We start from the raw sequence: 13,466 nt of genomic DNA, 5'->3' as shown, positions 1-13,466 counted from the left end.
TTGTTTTTTGAAGAATTTTGGGCAAAGGAAAAAGATCCCCGAAGTCTAAAACATAGCATCATATCATTATTTCACACTGACGAATACACAGAGACCGTATTAAAGTGCCCAGACAAAATCTGAAGTTACAGGCACAAACACAGGCAAGTTCAGAAAAAGAAAGAACCTGTATGAAGGTCAGAGCACGGTATGCTCTGATATTCCACTTAGCAGAGAGCAGGCAGTTGGGGCTGGCTGTATGGATGGAGACTGTATGCCACATTAAGATCACAGTTCTGACATGCACACAGTTCAGAGAGGGGCCCAAGCAAGTCTTTTCCTCTGTTCTTTAGTAACAGAAATGTAATCAATGTTGTGCTAGCTGAACATACAGGCAATTTGTTTCGCTTTGGCTTAAAAGACAATGCTAAGTGATAGTTTAGCCATCCTGCAGTTGAACTTGTCTTCTTTTCCTCTTTATAAGTAAGGAAATAACCAGTGCATAAAACTGATGTTGCAGAAAAGTGGTGATTCCACCAAGGGACATGCTTTAAAGATCACTCATCTCCTCCTTCCCCCAGTTTACAATCAATGAAAATGGCAGTCAAACTAGTGTGAGTCCCACCAGCACTTGTGCGTTTGTGGCTGTCTTTGCAAGTATATAAAGGGAAAAAATGGCAAAAATTTTCCTCATTTAATATCAAGTGCATTCCATATTTGAGATCACAAGTGAGATGAACACTAAATAACTACCGCCATTGCTTAAGCTTCCTTAAAGGGATTGGATGGAATTTAAAACAGTCTCTTGAAAGAAATTTACTTAGTTGGAATACTTTACATCGTTTAAGTCCTCAGTTTCTCAAGAAGTTTTAAAGTATGTTGGGGGTATCGCTACTGTGCTTATCTACAGATGGGGAAAAAAAATCACATAAGGAAACTTGCATTTTTTGCACCAAAAGCATTACTGTTAAGTCTGCTCATTTCCTGAATTGTCTTCAGTAAGGTATAGTTTGACTTAAACATGGCAAAGGGTTTGATGTCTTTAACAGGCGGGCAACTAGGTTACTGAATGTCAGGTGGTGGTGGTAGGTTTTGTGAATTATACTTGATCTATCTGAAAAGATAAAAGATGTGGAAATTTAGAATTCAGGCTAAGCATGTGACAAGAGGGGATAAGTTAAGCTGGGCAGGCGCTGGGTCAGTGCTACTGGAGGGGAGGTGTTCTGCTTGCTTTGGGTTCTTAGCTCTGTTTTACTCCTGGTATCGCAGTTAGAAGTTACGTAACACTAAACTAGGGAATACTTCATATTTTCCATGTTTCCATCAGTTGTTCCAGCCCTTCTTTGATTGCTATCTGTGAGGGGAAAGTTGGAAGCTTTGTTGTAAATGAAATACTATGGCTTTTTCCATTACTACTATTCTACATGCCATCATTTGATCCTTTTTAATGCTGAACTTTCATGACAGATACTTAAATCTTGTATGTCCACAAAAGAAAACACCTTCTAGTAAAATGAAAGTGGTAGCTAAGCAGCACATTTCAAAGAATTCATCATCGGTGCCATTAGAAAAAGCTGCTGTTTTAGAACCCTGTAGAAAAGATCAAATTGTAGCAATGGACATGAACATTTAAAATGTGATTTAAAACCAATCGGATAGCAGGATGCCAACTGTAAATTTCTTTGTTTTGTTCTGATAAATCTTGAAGGATTCATAAGGCTATAAATGCTGCTGCTTTTGTAGATACTTCTGAGGTACAGACGTAGTTGTTAGAAATCTCTCTGAGACTGAAGTCTATGCAAGTGGTCAAAGCCAGACATGCTCTGTGGTTGTGGGAAGAAGCAAGCAGGTGTCACTTGCCTGCTAACAACCTCCTGACTGCTAGGCCAGTTTGTAGTGTGAAGAGTTGGCTTCTGTTTCAGTACAGAAAAAGCAATGTAAAATTTGGCAATTAACAGAAATAAAAGGTTTTTTTCATTAATTTTAAGTAGAAATGTGATAGCTTCACAACAGGTAGCCTTCAGAAGACTAACATTATATGTTACCTTGCTACTGTAAGTCATAAGAAGAGGCTGCAGCTTTTTGGACTGTGTTCACTTAATGTACAAAATAAATTAAAAGTTACCCACTCATTTTTAACTCAAGCTGTACGAATTACTTCAGTTACATCTCTGCAAAACACTCCCACTGTGTCTGAATGGTTGACGTGATGAGAGGTTGAAATTTGGAAAATTTCTGCATGCTTTACAAGAACATTCTGAGCTTGACTCTTTTGCACCAGATGAGATCACAGACACTACCTCTGACTTTTTCCTGAGCTTCACATACACTTAATAATACATTAAAGTTGTACTAACAATATAAATTTTAATTTACCAGAAGCTGTTTCAGATGCCTGTGTGCTTCTGCTGCTGTAGTGTCTGTCCTGTCTTCTATCCTGAGCCAGGATAGAAGAGTGCCTCATCAGTGATGCAGAGGAACAAGCAAAACCCAGATTTACTAATGCAGTATGAAATTAAACTAAAATCTCTTCTGCCATCTTTATTACAGATAAATTAAAGTAAGCACTTTACCACCTAAAATTGATGCGCTTCAGTCTTACAGGTGGAAGTCTTTTGGCTTTCGTTTCCTAGATTTGTTTTTTCCTTTGTGGAATGGAAGGAGGGGAGGGGCAGAACTGGCTTTAGAACTTAGGACACCAGTAAGTCAGTCCTTCCTGCCTTTTACTAGGCAATTCCTGTTTCCAGAGCCAAGTTTCATCTTTGAATGTCACACACAGATAACGCTAAGCAATCTGATACACGTACAATTATGCCAATATCCACATTAGGCTCGAGTCCTTGAGTAAAACCTGATTCCTCTACAGCCTTCACAATTCCTTAGATGTGGGATGAAATATTCCCTGGTGATAACTTACACTGACTCTTCTTGCAGCATTTGATACTACCCATGCCTTCTTGTAATATATTTATTTTGGCAAATGGAGAATTCAGGATTCTTGGAACTCTGATCTTCCTGTCTTGCGCTGTGCAAGTAGGACTGCTCTTAAAGTGTACAAACCCTCCCCCCAAGTTTAATACAAGACGAGTAATCATCACCTTATTTGTCAAGCATATGGATTCCTTGTGAAGGTAACTTTGCCTTTGTTTCAAAGTTCAAGGGCCACAGGCAGATCATTAGAATTGCTCAGTGTGCCGTAGCGTGCTGAGTTGGAGAGATGTTAGCCAGTATTTCGCACCGTAAATGATCTCATATGGACTTTCAGTTGTCCTTTCATACTAATCTTTTCCAAATTACACAGTACACACTGTACATTAAAAGCTACACCTGTGCCAAATCTCCAGTTTAAGAGTTCAGCTATCTTGCTGCTACTCTGGAAAAATACTGTAACACTTTTTTAAGATAAAGTTTAAACACACCCTGCAGCTTTTACAAGTCACTGAGGCTAACAAACACAAAACTCAGTAATTAGAAAGCAGTTATAAAGGGTAAAGTCACCTATCACCTTACAACTGCCAGCAACTGGTAGTGCTTCTGAAGCTTTCCCCTTATGCCGCAGGCTGCGTGCCTGCACTGCAGGGCTCACACAGGCAGCATGTGGCACATATGGCACATATGGCATGTGGCACACTGCGTTCCAGGACCAGGGAGCACCTGAAGAAACTGATTTTTGTTAAAGTTGGAACAATAGAAATGGGTGCTTGCCCAAGTGGGAGTGAGGCAGACAACAGTGCTGATCCCAAATAATTCTCCAGCATTCCAGCTCTTTGCATCTGAGCTCCCTGTTCTGTTCTTTGTTTACTGTTCCATAATGCGTTGCCAAATCTCACTCTCTTTTTTTAAAGATTGTCAAAATTTACATTTTTTTAAAAATTATACACCTGAGTTGCAGTTGAAATTCTGAAGTGTAAATAGGTCACCCTATATACTTAGACTTCAGATTCAAAGGTAAAGGAGTGTAATACTTCTTGTTGGAACCAGTAAATTTGCCAGCACATAGAATATAAAAGAGCATGATCTCTAAACTGAAACATAGAACCTATGGCACTGGGAAAATACAAAGTTATGATTTTATGGAAAGTGGGCAGAAGAGGCAGTGAGAGGAGCTCACCATCGAGTGCAGCTTTTTGCCATTTGAACTACCAGCAATTCAATGAACATTCACCATAAGCACAAATTAAAATTCCCTATTAATTGCATGTACATTGATCAGAACTACATGTGAAAATAGATATCGCAGGATTGTGCATAAGAAACCTGAAGGTGAAAAGAAATGCAGGAATCCAGATGAAAACTGGAAAAACTTGAAAAAATGAAAGCTGCCATTAAGTATGCCCGGCTAGTTGAGCATTTTTCTGTCATTATGGGTTGTTTACAGAAAAACAAGAAATCCACCATGCTAACACTAATGCCACTGTATCCACCACTACACTACCTAGTACAATTTTTTTTAGAGCTGTATCCATTTTGTTTCATATTAAATGGTAATCTTCTGTTATTTGTAGCACAGTTGATAATTCAGCAACATTTCACTGTTTCCTCTGTAAATCAGAACAATCTTTAAAAGAGAGATGAAAGGGAATTAATCCAAATTCCCTGGCATTACTTCCACGTGCACCAGCTTAAGCTCTGCGAAGTAGGAGCAAGCCATGCCACACAGTTTCCATTCCTCTCCTGCCCAAGGCACCTGTGGGCACACAGGGCTTCTGTTGTGAGAGCAGCAGGTGGGAACAATGCGGTGTTCTGCTCCATGGCTGTGCAGGACTTTGTGACTGCTTGCAAACCAGTCAAGGTGTTCCCATGTCTTCCCTCTACTGCTCTAACAACTCAGATTTGTGCCTGCCCTCAGACTGAATGGTTCCCAGTTGTGCTGTGCTGTTGGATTACTGCAGCTCTCTCTCCCATTCCCACTTGTTTTCAGTTTTTCCTCACATTCACATTATCTTTTCTTGTCACAGCCACAGATCTCTGTGACTCCTTAGCCATCAGCTCTGCTTCTAATTGCAGCAACATCTGCTCCTGTCACCACATATTTTTCTTGATACTGATACTGAGTTCCTTTGCATTACATTATTTACTCTCTGTATCGCTGGATACTTAGATTTTGTCCTGCAAAGAAACTGAGTAATATTCACTACCCATTATTTGAAATAATTTGAAATAATGGGTAGGTTCGGGTTGGATATTAGGAAAAATTTCAAGTGTTGAAGAAACATTCAGATTCTACTAAGGGATATGGTGTAGTGGGGAAGTGGTAGTGGGAGGTGGAAGGTTGGACTGGATGATTTTGGAGGCCTATCTATCCTTGGTGATTCTATGATTTTATGAAATCGCTGCACAATCATTACACAAAAAGCCTAAAAATATAAAGTTTCTTCTCAGCTAGGGCAGCACTGATTCCACACGATGCATAAAGCCTATTCTTGAGAAAAGATTCTCTTTGCTTTTGGGCCCTGCCCAATACTACTGAACTGATCAACATAGATCAGAGCACAGCATGCTATCAGTAACAGGAACAACAACTGTGTGGTTGCTGTCAGGCAACCCCAGTGTGCTTCTGAGTGGGCTCACTGAGGCATCCACAACAAGCATTCGTCAGGAAAACGTGTGTTTCTCTACAGTCTGGGACAAAGATCCTAGCAGGTGGCAGCCTAGAAACACTGATCTGAAATGGCTCGTTTACTTCTCTAGAGACAAAAATAATCTTAAATGGAAATTCTCTATTTTATAAAGAAAACTACCCCAAGTATACTTATTTTAATTCATTTGCCTTACTTATTCTTCTGGCATCTAACTGAATTTGTATCTCTATCCAAATCCATCTCTACTCACATTATACATGCAGAACACAGCATAAAAAGGTTGGAATCAGCTAAGAATCCAAATGAAGATTAAGGTAGACACATGCTTAATTAATCACACAAAATGCATGACTACTATACAACGAAGTGTTATAAAGTTAAAGACTGCAGTTTTACAGCAGCTGAAGTCCTTATGAAAATACCTACAGATTTGTTTGTATAAGCAAAACACATCCTTTGACTTATTTCTGCAGTTTCTTCCTGGCCAACTGATGTAAATCTACTGTGAGCAGAGATTTTGCACCAAAATCAGGCAGTTACTGGTCCTTCCCTACCTCGTAACAGATTGCATTTTACAGTTACTGTCAGCTTCCTGCTATCTCCTTTTGCCCAGAGTGACTGGCACAGATCATACAACCTCGTTACTGCCACAGGATATCAGTAGTTAGTGCTGCTGGGGGTGGAAGGGATGCACGTATGCACAGCATCCAGAACTCTGGGTTACCACAACATAAGCTGCGGTTTCACTGCAGTGAATTCAGGAACAGACGAAGCACTAACTGCAGGGCAATGCTGTATTAAAATGATGTGTAAGAGTGGTCCTGACCCTAAAATATTTAAAGTTCCATCCTTCTTTTGTAGAACAAAATGCTCAAGTACCCTCACTGAACTCTCCCTTTGTTGGTCATATTTTGCTCTAATTCTTTCCTAACCATCAGAAAACCAGCTCTTTGTCTCTGATTTTTAATCTTACTGCGTTTTTATTATTACTGAAACTGTTATGTTCTTTCAACATTATTGAAACCATTTCCATCGTTTATTAACAATAAAAGGCTGCTCTCAGGACAGACCTAGAAAAGGGACAACAGTCTTCTATTTTCCAAGAAAGGTAAGCGTACTCTTTACTTCTGTTTGGAACTGATCCCTCTGGTAATTCTGCAAGGTGAAGAGACAGTTTCTTGCAAAAACAAGCAAGCATTTGGTGACATAGGTCTGAATTACACATGCTTCATTGGTTCAACAGGCGTGTTATGACCCAACTTCAGACACCAGCAGTGTGGCATTACAGGAACTGTGGCAGCTCCCGGCTCTCCAGGCAGCAGGAACTGCAGCGTGCAGCCACCTGCCCTGTGTGCTGCAGGGAGGGCTCTGCGGGGCTCCCAACTCATTGCCAGGGCAGAGCTGCCTCTGACCCAGCACCTGGGAGCAAGCAAATGCTGCCTGCATCCGCTTGTCTTCTGCGCCTTGTCTCTTGCTTGCAAGACTTGTAGTGTTAGTCAACTGATCGGAGACAACGGGAAAGTACTTTTCAAGGAAGTTAGTCTCATTCAGGCATAACCAGGAATAAATTCAAACTATCTGTCTGTAAACAGGAGGCTGTAGCAGTGGAGATACTGACAGGAAAACAGAGAGATCTTTCTCAGCAGGGAAGCCGTGTGAAGCGCTCCTAGGAGCAGTGTCCAAGCTAGGGGAGCTGGGGAGGTTAGTCTGGAATCGTGCTGTGCTCCTCCAGCCCTCAGCACAGCAGCTCACATCCCACCCTTGTGAAAGCCTTTCAGAACAGCAAGAAAACTAAGGCAAGGAGATGCCAGAACAGTGTCTGCCTCGGGGGAGAGAAGGCTTTATAAAGGCAGCAGGGAGCTGTCGCTAGGCCTGCTCATAGCTACTAAACTCAGCACCGCTCTAAGAAAAAACAAGGGGTTGGCAGAGTTTGTCATTTATCTGTTTGTTCATTTTAAGAAAACAAGAACCCAGAACTGCCTACCTGAAGGAAGTCACAACCACTGAGGAAGAACACTGAGTGATTCAATCCAGCTAAATGGAGGCAAATACATTACTGAGGCAATGCTGCAAAACCAAAAATATTTACCAGAAGAGAATGCTGCTGCTGGATATGGCTATACAAGTTAACAGTTGTTTAGAATCAAAGAGTTACGAAAGGCATTTTTAAGCAAAAGAGTCCCTCTTACAGAGAAAAGAAGGATTTTCACATGATCTCACTTAGAAAAAATCTGTTTCAAATTGCCCTACGTGTCCTGGCCTCAGGCCCACTTTTACTGAAGGCCTTTCCTGTACCATTCCGTAGGGGATGGGAATCTCTAAAAAGTTTTCCTTAAAAGGATGTGTCAGATGTGCAGTGTATATGGTGTTATGGAGCTACAGAAGCCAGCAGCTCTGAATACAGAGAAGTTTCTATCCTTTACTCTCCAAGGCAAATCATAGCCCTCTGCATTCCCTCTGAATTAATATTCTTACAGAGGGAGGCGAGGTGAAAAACCCACTGATGTGCCATTGTCCTGAAACAATGCACGCACGCATCCATCTGCCTCCTAACGGTACTGACTGAGCACAGGGAATATAACAGGGTCACTTTCTCCAAATTTCAAACTAGCCCTGAAACCACACAAAAAGAAACCAAAATCATTTGTACATTTTAAACAAGGATGTGTCACTGAAATGCAACTTAAATTTTCTATTAATCCCATTTAATCATTGTGACTCCATGAAGATTTGATTTTCTGTCCTCAGAGGTGTTCTGGCTGTAGAAGGATGCAGAATTTAAACAATAACCACAACAAGTGTTGTATTTTTCTACCACTAATGAAAGTTATACTAGGAAGTTGATGGATCCAGCAGAAATAAGGTTGCTGCAATTCATTCTATAAATGTACAGAGCTGTGACACTGAAGGCGCAGCCGAAGTGCTGCCTTAGCTTTAGCAGGATGCAATCTCCAGCGAGAATCCCCGCTGCTGCTTCCTGCAGCCTGCCCGGCTCCACCTCAGCGCTGCTGCTCAGGAGCTGAACCCTGGCTGTGTGCTGCCAGTCATTGCCTTCCTCCCTGAAATGATGCGGTAAGCCAAGACGTGCTTGTGAAATCACAGCCGTGGTGTAGGGCTTTACTTGTGAAATCACAGCCGTGGCGTGGGGATTTACACCCGACAGAGATACCAGGCTTGTGGCTCAAGAGCTCCTGCTTGAGACCGTTCCAGGCAAGCTGTAAAACATGTCAGGGCTCCAAGAGACAACTGTCAGCATGACGACGACATGCCAAGGATTGCTGGGGACTTACCACTGAAAAGAAGAAAATGACCCTCATGTCATTGTTTACAGCAATCGCTGCTGGCCATCACAAAGCAGCTGCCCACTGGCCTGTCTGCACAGCCGGCAGCAATGCCACATGCAGGGTGGCTTGGAGGGCAGAGACCAGATGCTGGGTGGCAGGTGCTCACATCCTGGTCAGCTGGCAAGGAAAACGCTTCAGTGGCAAAGCATGTGCTTCTGCTATCAGAAGGAGATGTAAGTACGGACTGATCGTCAGTTACATGAGTGTCATTGCTATCAGTCTGTGCCTGTTAGCAGGCCTGCTTATTGCTGTGTCAGTATTAATGCCGCTGTATGAAACCTCCACTTGAACGTGCTCAGGAAAGCAGCACTGTCTGAGCAGGGGAACAGCCAGTGGGTCAGGCACATGGAGACAGAGCCACAGACAGACAGCAAAGGGTGCAAATGAATAGTGAGAATGCAGTGAAGACTGCCAGAAGGCCATCCTACTTTAAAACATCTAAACCAAGCACGTACCTATTGATGGGCACTAATGCCACCGTAACTGGTGTGAGAACTCTGCACAACCAGGATGCTCAGATACGTGAGAGTTTCTGTCCAGAAAGGGACAAATGTGTGACTTGGAAGCAAAGGGAAGAATGCCATCATGTATTTTGTGGTACACAGAGCTGTTGTGCCAAACATGGACTGAAGTTTGGCTACCCAACAGCCACAGAACAGCTAGGGGTTGTAAACAGTTTTGTGTTGACTTTGTTATCAAAACCACACCGTTAAGAGCCATTCTTACTTCAAGTGCTTTTGATGTACCTGGTTTACAGATTTCTTCTCTAAATCTATCGAGGAAATGTTCAGTGTTCCTTTTATCTTTGTACATCATAATTGTAAAGGAACAGGTATTAAAAAAATAAAACCAGAGATGCTTGAAGATTAGCACTCTGAGATTTCTGGAAGAAAACCAATAGAAAAGAAAATTATGAGTAGTGAATTTGAATGGAAGAGATGTGTTACTAAAGCCTGAAGGCAGCTGGAAAAATTTCACAGTTCTTTGGAAAAACAAGCAGAGATTGGGCAAAAAGAGAAACACTGCAGTCCTACGCATGGTGAGCCTGATAGCTAGCTAGTAAACATTCACCTCAAGATCTAGAAGCAACTATCAGAAAGCATGAATTAATTGGAACAAAATGGAGTTTGGTGCTCGATCCCTTAAAGCCCTTTTGCTGCTTCCTCATTTTCAGCATATCTATTTCTATTGAAGTATTTCTGAGAGTTAGCATCAAAATACTGGATTTTTCATTTATTCTCCAGGCAACAAATTGTGAAAATATATATAATATATAAAGGTGATAGAGTCTGATTTTATTTTAAACTAAACATCTGTATTTAATTCAGAACTTGTACATTAAAGCTATTATTTAAAAAATATTTAAAAATAAAAGTCAGACTGTTCCATACAAGAGGATGGGAATGCAGAAACCCTGTGCTGTGTTATCACCACCTGTGCTCTGACTGCTAAGTGCTCATTGCCCTGATCCTCATTATTGCCTTATCCTTCATTTTTATTATGTCATTCTAGATAATGTGAGTAGAAAAACACTTCAGCAGAAGTAAATATGCTTACAAAAGGTTTCTAAAAAAAACTCAGTGAGCAAACTAGAGGTTTCCTAAAGGAAAATAGCAAATACAAAGCATGGAAGGGGAAAAATAAGTGTGCAGTTGAAACAGGTTGTTCTAATGGTTACTTTTTAAGAAGGAAAATGGTATTATTTCTATGTTGAAAGGAAGGCTGTGAAGAGGAAGGAGAGGATCTTGCAGATCACTCAGTGCACTCAGCACTTCACCTAGCTATCACTGAATCCCAAGGAGGTTGTGGATGCCCCATCCCTGGAGGCATTCAAGGCCAGGCTGGATGTGGCTCTGAGCAACTTGCTCTAGTGGCTGGTGACCCTGGCTGTGGCGGGGGGATTAAAACTATATGATCTTTGAGGTCCTTTTCAACCCAAGCCATTCTATGACTCTATGATTCAATGAATCACTGAGGTAAAGAACCTGAAAGGTATAGTCATCTGAACCTGGTTCCCAGTCAAATATCTGTTAAAATGTAACTCCTGGATTAAGAAATTAAATGTGATTTTATTTGTCCTCTAGCAAGCAAAACACCATAAAAGAATTTTTTCCTCAGCAGTTTCAGAAAGAACACAGTCATGCACCTAGGCCTGGCTGGTCTCACAGAGCACAGACATTGTTCTACACCAGACAGCTCCTGTTTACCCTGAGAAGGTGAGCAGGATGGCATTTTGTTCCCAGGGCTCCCCTGCCTGCTGGCCTCCAGTTACAAGGCTGCCCTCTTCTCCTCCTGCACTGCCAGCTACTTCATTCATCAAACATGCTGGAAGTGGTCCTGACCTGGGCTGGTTTCCTGACAGTGACAGTGCAGAAGAAATGATGGAGACCAGAGTCAGAGACAGCCAATTGCCAGGACAAGTTTAACTCTGTGCACACTTACTCTGCCCGTGCTCCCTCACACACGAACAGTGATGGAGATGGCAGAGTACCAGAGGTGAGAGGAGGGCGCAGATAAACAGTGCCCTGCTGTGTGCTCACAGGAAGGGCGGAGTGGGAGGAAGCAGCTGAGCAACTCCACACCTGCCCCTGTTGCTGTTTGCTCCCAGTCTTGCCCAGCAAGACAATGCCATGAAACCTTCTGTCACTCCCTCCCCACTTCCACTGTTAGCCATAGGCAGCTAACACAACACCAGCCTGCAGCTCTACTTAATGCTGTTATCATCTCAAGCTATGCTAACCGTGAGGTACTGCAGACACTGCCCTGTTTGTTAGTAAGAAAACTATTTATTGCTACTACTATCCATTTAAATCAGCTTAAAAGGCTTCTTGCCGATTATTTGTTTGGGATCAAGTATCCTCTGCGATCTCAGGTAAATAAGGAGTCAACTTCAAAGGGCTTGCCCTGCTCAGCCCGCTCCTGCAGACAGCTTCCTCCTGGCGGCTCCCACTGCAGATCCCATCTGTAAGGCGGAGGAGAAGGAGAGGGGAGCAGGCATCTGGAGTCAGCCCAGGTAAGGAGCAAAACAACAGAGGGGTGGAGCCTCAAGAGAGAAAATAAAAATGCAGAAAAGCCCTGAACACCAAACTGAGCGAGGGTTTGAAGCTTGGAGATGGAATCTGGGGTGTAAATTTTAAAAATGTCTTACGCAGCATCAGGATGTGTTATGTTCATCTATTCAAATACCACACCAAACAAAGGTCTCTCTCAACACCAACACAATGCCAAATGGAAAATGAAGAACAGAAGCTAAAAGCAAGACAGCTTTCTACTCAGCCCAACTATCAGCACGTCTGCCTTCTGCAGGGGAAACTGCCAGGGCTGGCACCAACGCTTCAGACATGGGCATCTGATACAGGCAGCGTTCAGCAGGGAGCACTGCAGCTCTGCACACTGCACCAACACCACCAAGAGCAGCACGATGGTCTCCACCAAGGTCAATGTTTCAGAAAGCCCAATAAGACCAGTGCCAAAAAGGGTCCAGTAAGAGCTGGAAAATGGATGTCCTTCCAGTGTTTGATTTATGACACTGCAGGAGTTGAAAAATGGAACTTCTGGTCTTCACAGAGCTATTCTTGTCTGGTCCTCTGGACTGGGGAAACAACAGTCAGGCAACTCCAGCTAGGAGGGATGCAGTGTATCTGTTCATACCATAATGATTTGAAATGTGATTTGTTATGGTAAGAACAACATTCACAAAGTTCAAAGCTATTTTTTTCTGGATTGTTTTTTAAGGGATGAATTCATGTGTCTTTGGTATGTGTGAACAACTTTTTGTGGCTGTTCTGCACTGATGTTTTCAGGACTGAAGAAGCCTGCACACCAGAAATGGGAGCTGCCCACAGAACCTGCCTCCCTACACCTACACTGAAGGAAGTGGTGAAAGCCTGCAGCTGACACCCTGCGGAGTGAAGCATGAGACCCTTCCACCAGTGGCAGGATGGCTTTGAGTCCTCCATCAGCATCACGCTCCGGGAGCCCCTCTTGGGAGGCCTTACGGAAGCTGCTGACAATAAGAAATTCCTAGGAAAGACAAAGAACTTCCCACCCTGTCTTTCTACAGGCAACGCTGTTAGGCAAACGTGATTCTGTTAAGTGTGTTTTCAAAGCAGAACAACATTTCCATTCTTCCCAACTCAGGGGCAGAAGCGCACACCTTGCTGTCTCTTTGTGCCACACAGGTGTGGTGGGGAAGCACCTCAGGGTTCTCCGGCAGACATTCCCAACACAGCAGCACCCCGCTGTGCAGGCACAGCCCCACAGTGTGCTGGGAACGGCCTCAGCACAGCCACCCGGGCACTCCGCACACATTTTGATGCTGCAGGTGGTACTTTCTGCTCTCTTCCCGCTTCTATTCAGCCACCAGCAGAGCAGGGTCAGGGAGCTGCCGAGGGCTGATGCCAGCCGTGTGGGAGATACCTGGTTATGGAGCGTCATGCTGAGGGCTGCTGCCTAGAGCAGACACACAGCACAGCTCACCCCGGGATGGCCACGGGTGTCTTTCTTACGGCTTTCCAACGGCTATTCAGCGCAAGGCAGCGGTCTGCACAGCCGAGTACCG

This window comes from Meleagris gallopavo, chromosome 10, assembly GCF_000146605.3.
Source record: "Meleagris gallopavo isolate NT-WF06-2002-E0010 breed Aviagen turkey brand Nicholas breeding stock chromosome 10, Turkey_5.1, whole genome shotgun sequence".
Taxonomy (NCBI): Eukaryota; Metazoa; Chordata; class Aves; order Galliformes; family Phasianidae; genus Meleagris; species Meleagris gallopavo.
Note: the sequence above shows the minus strand (reverse complement) of the source record.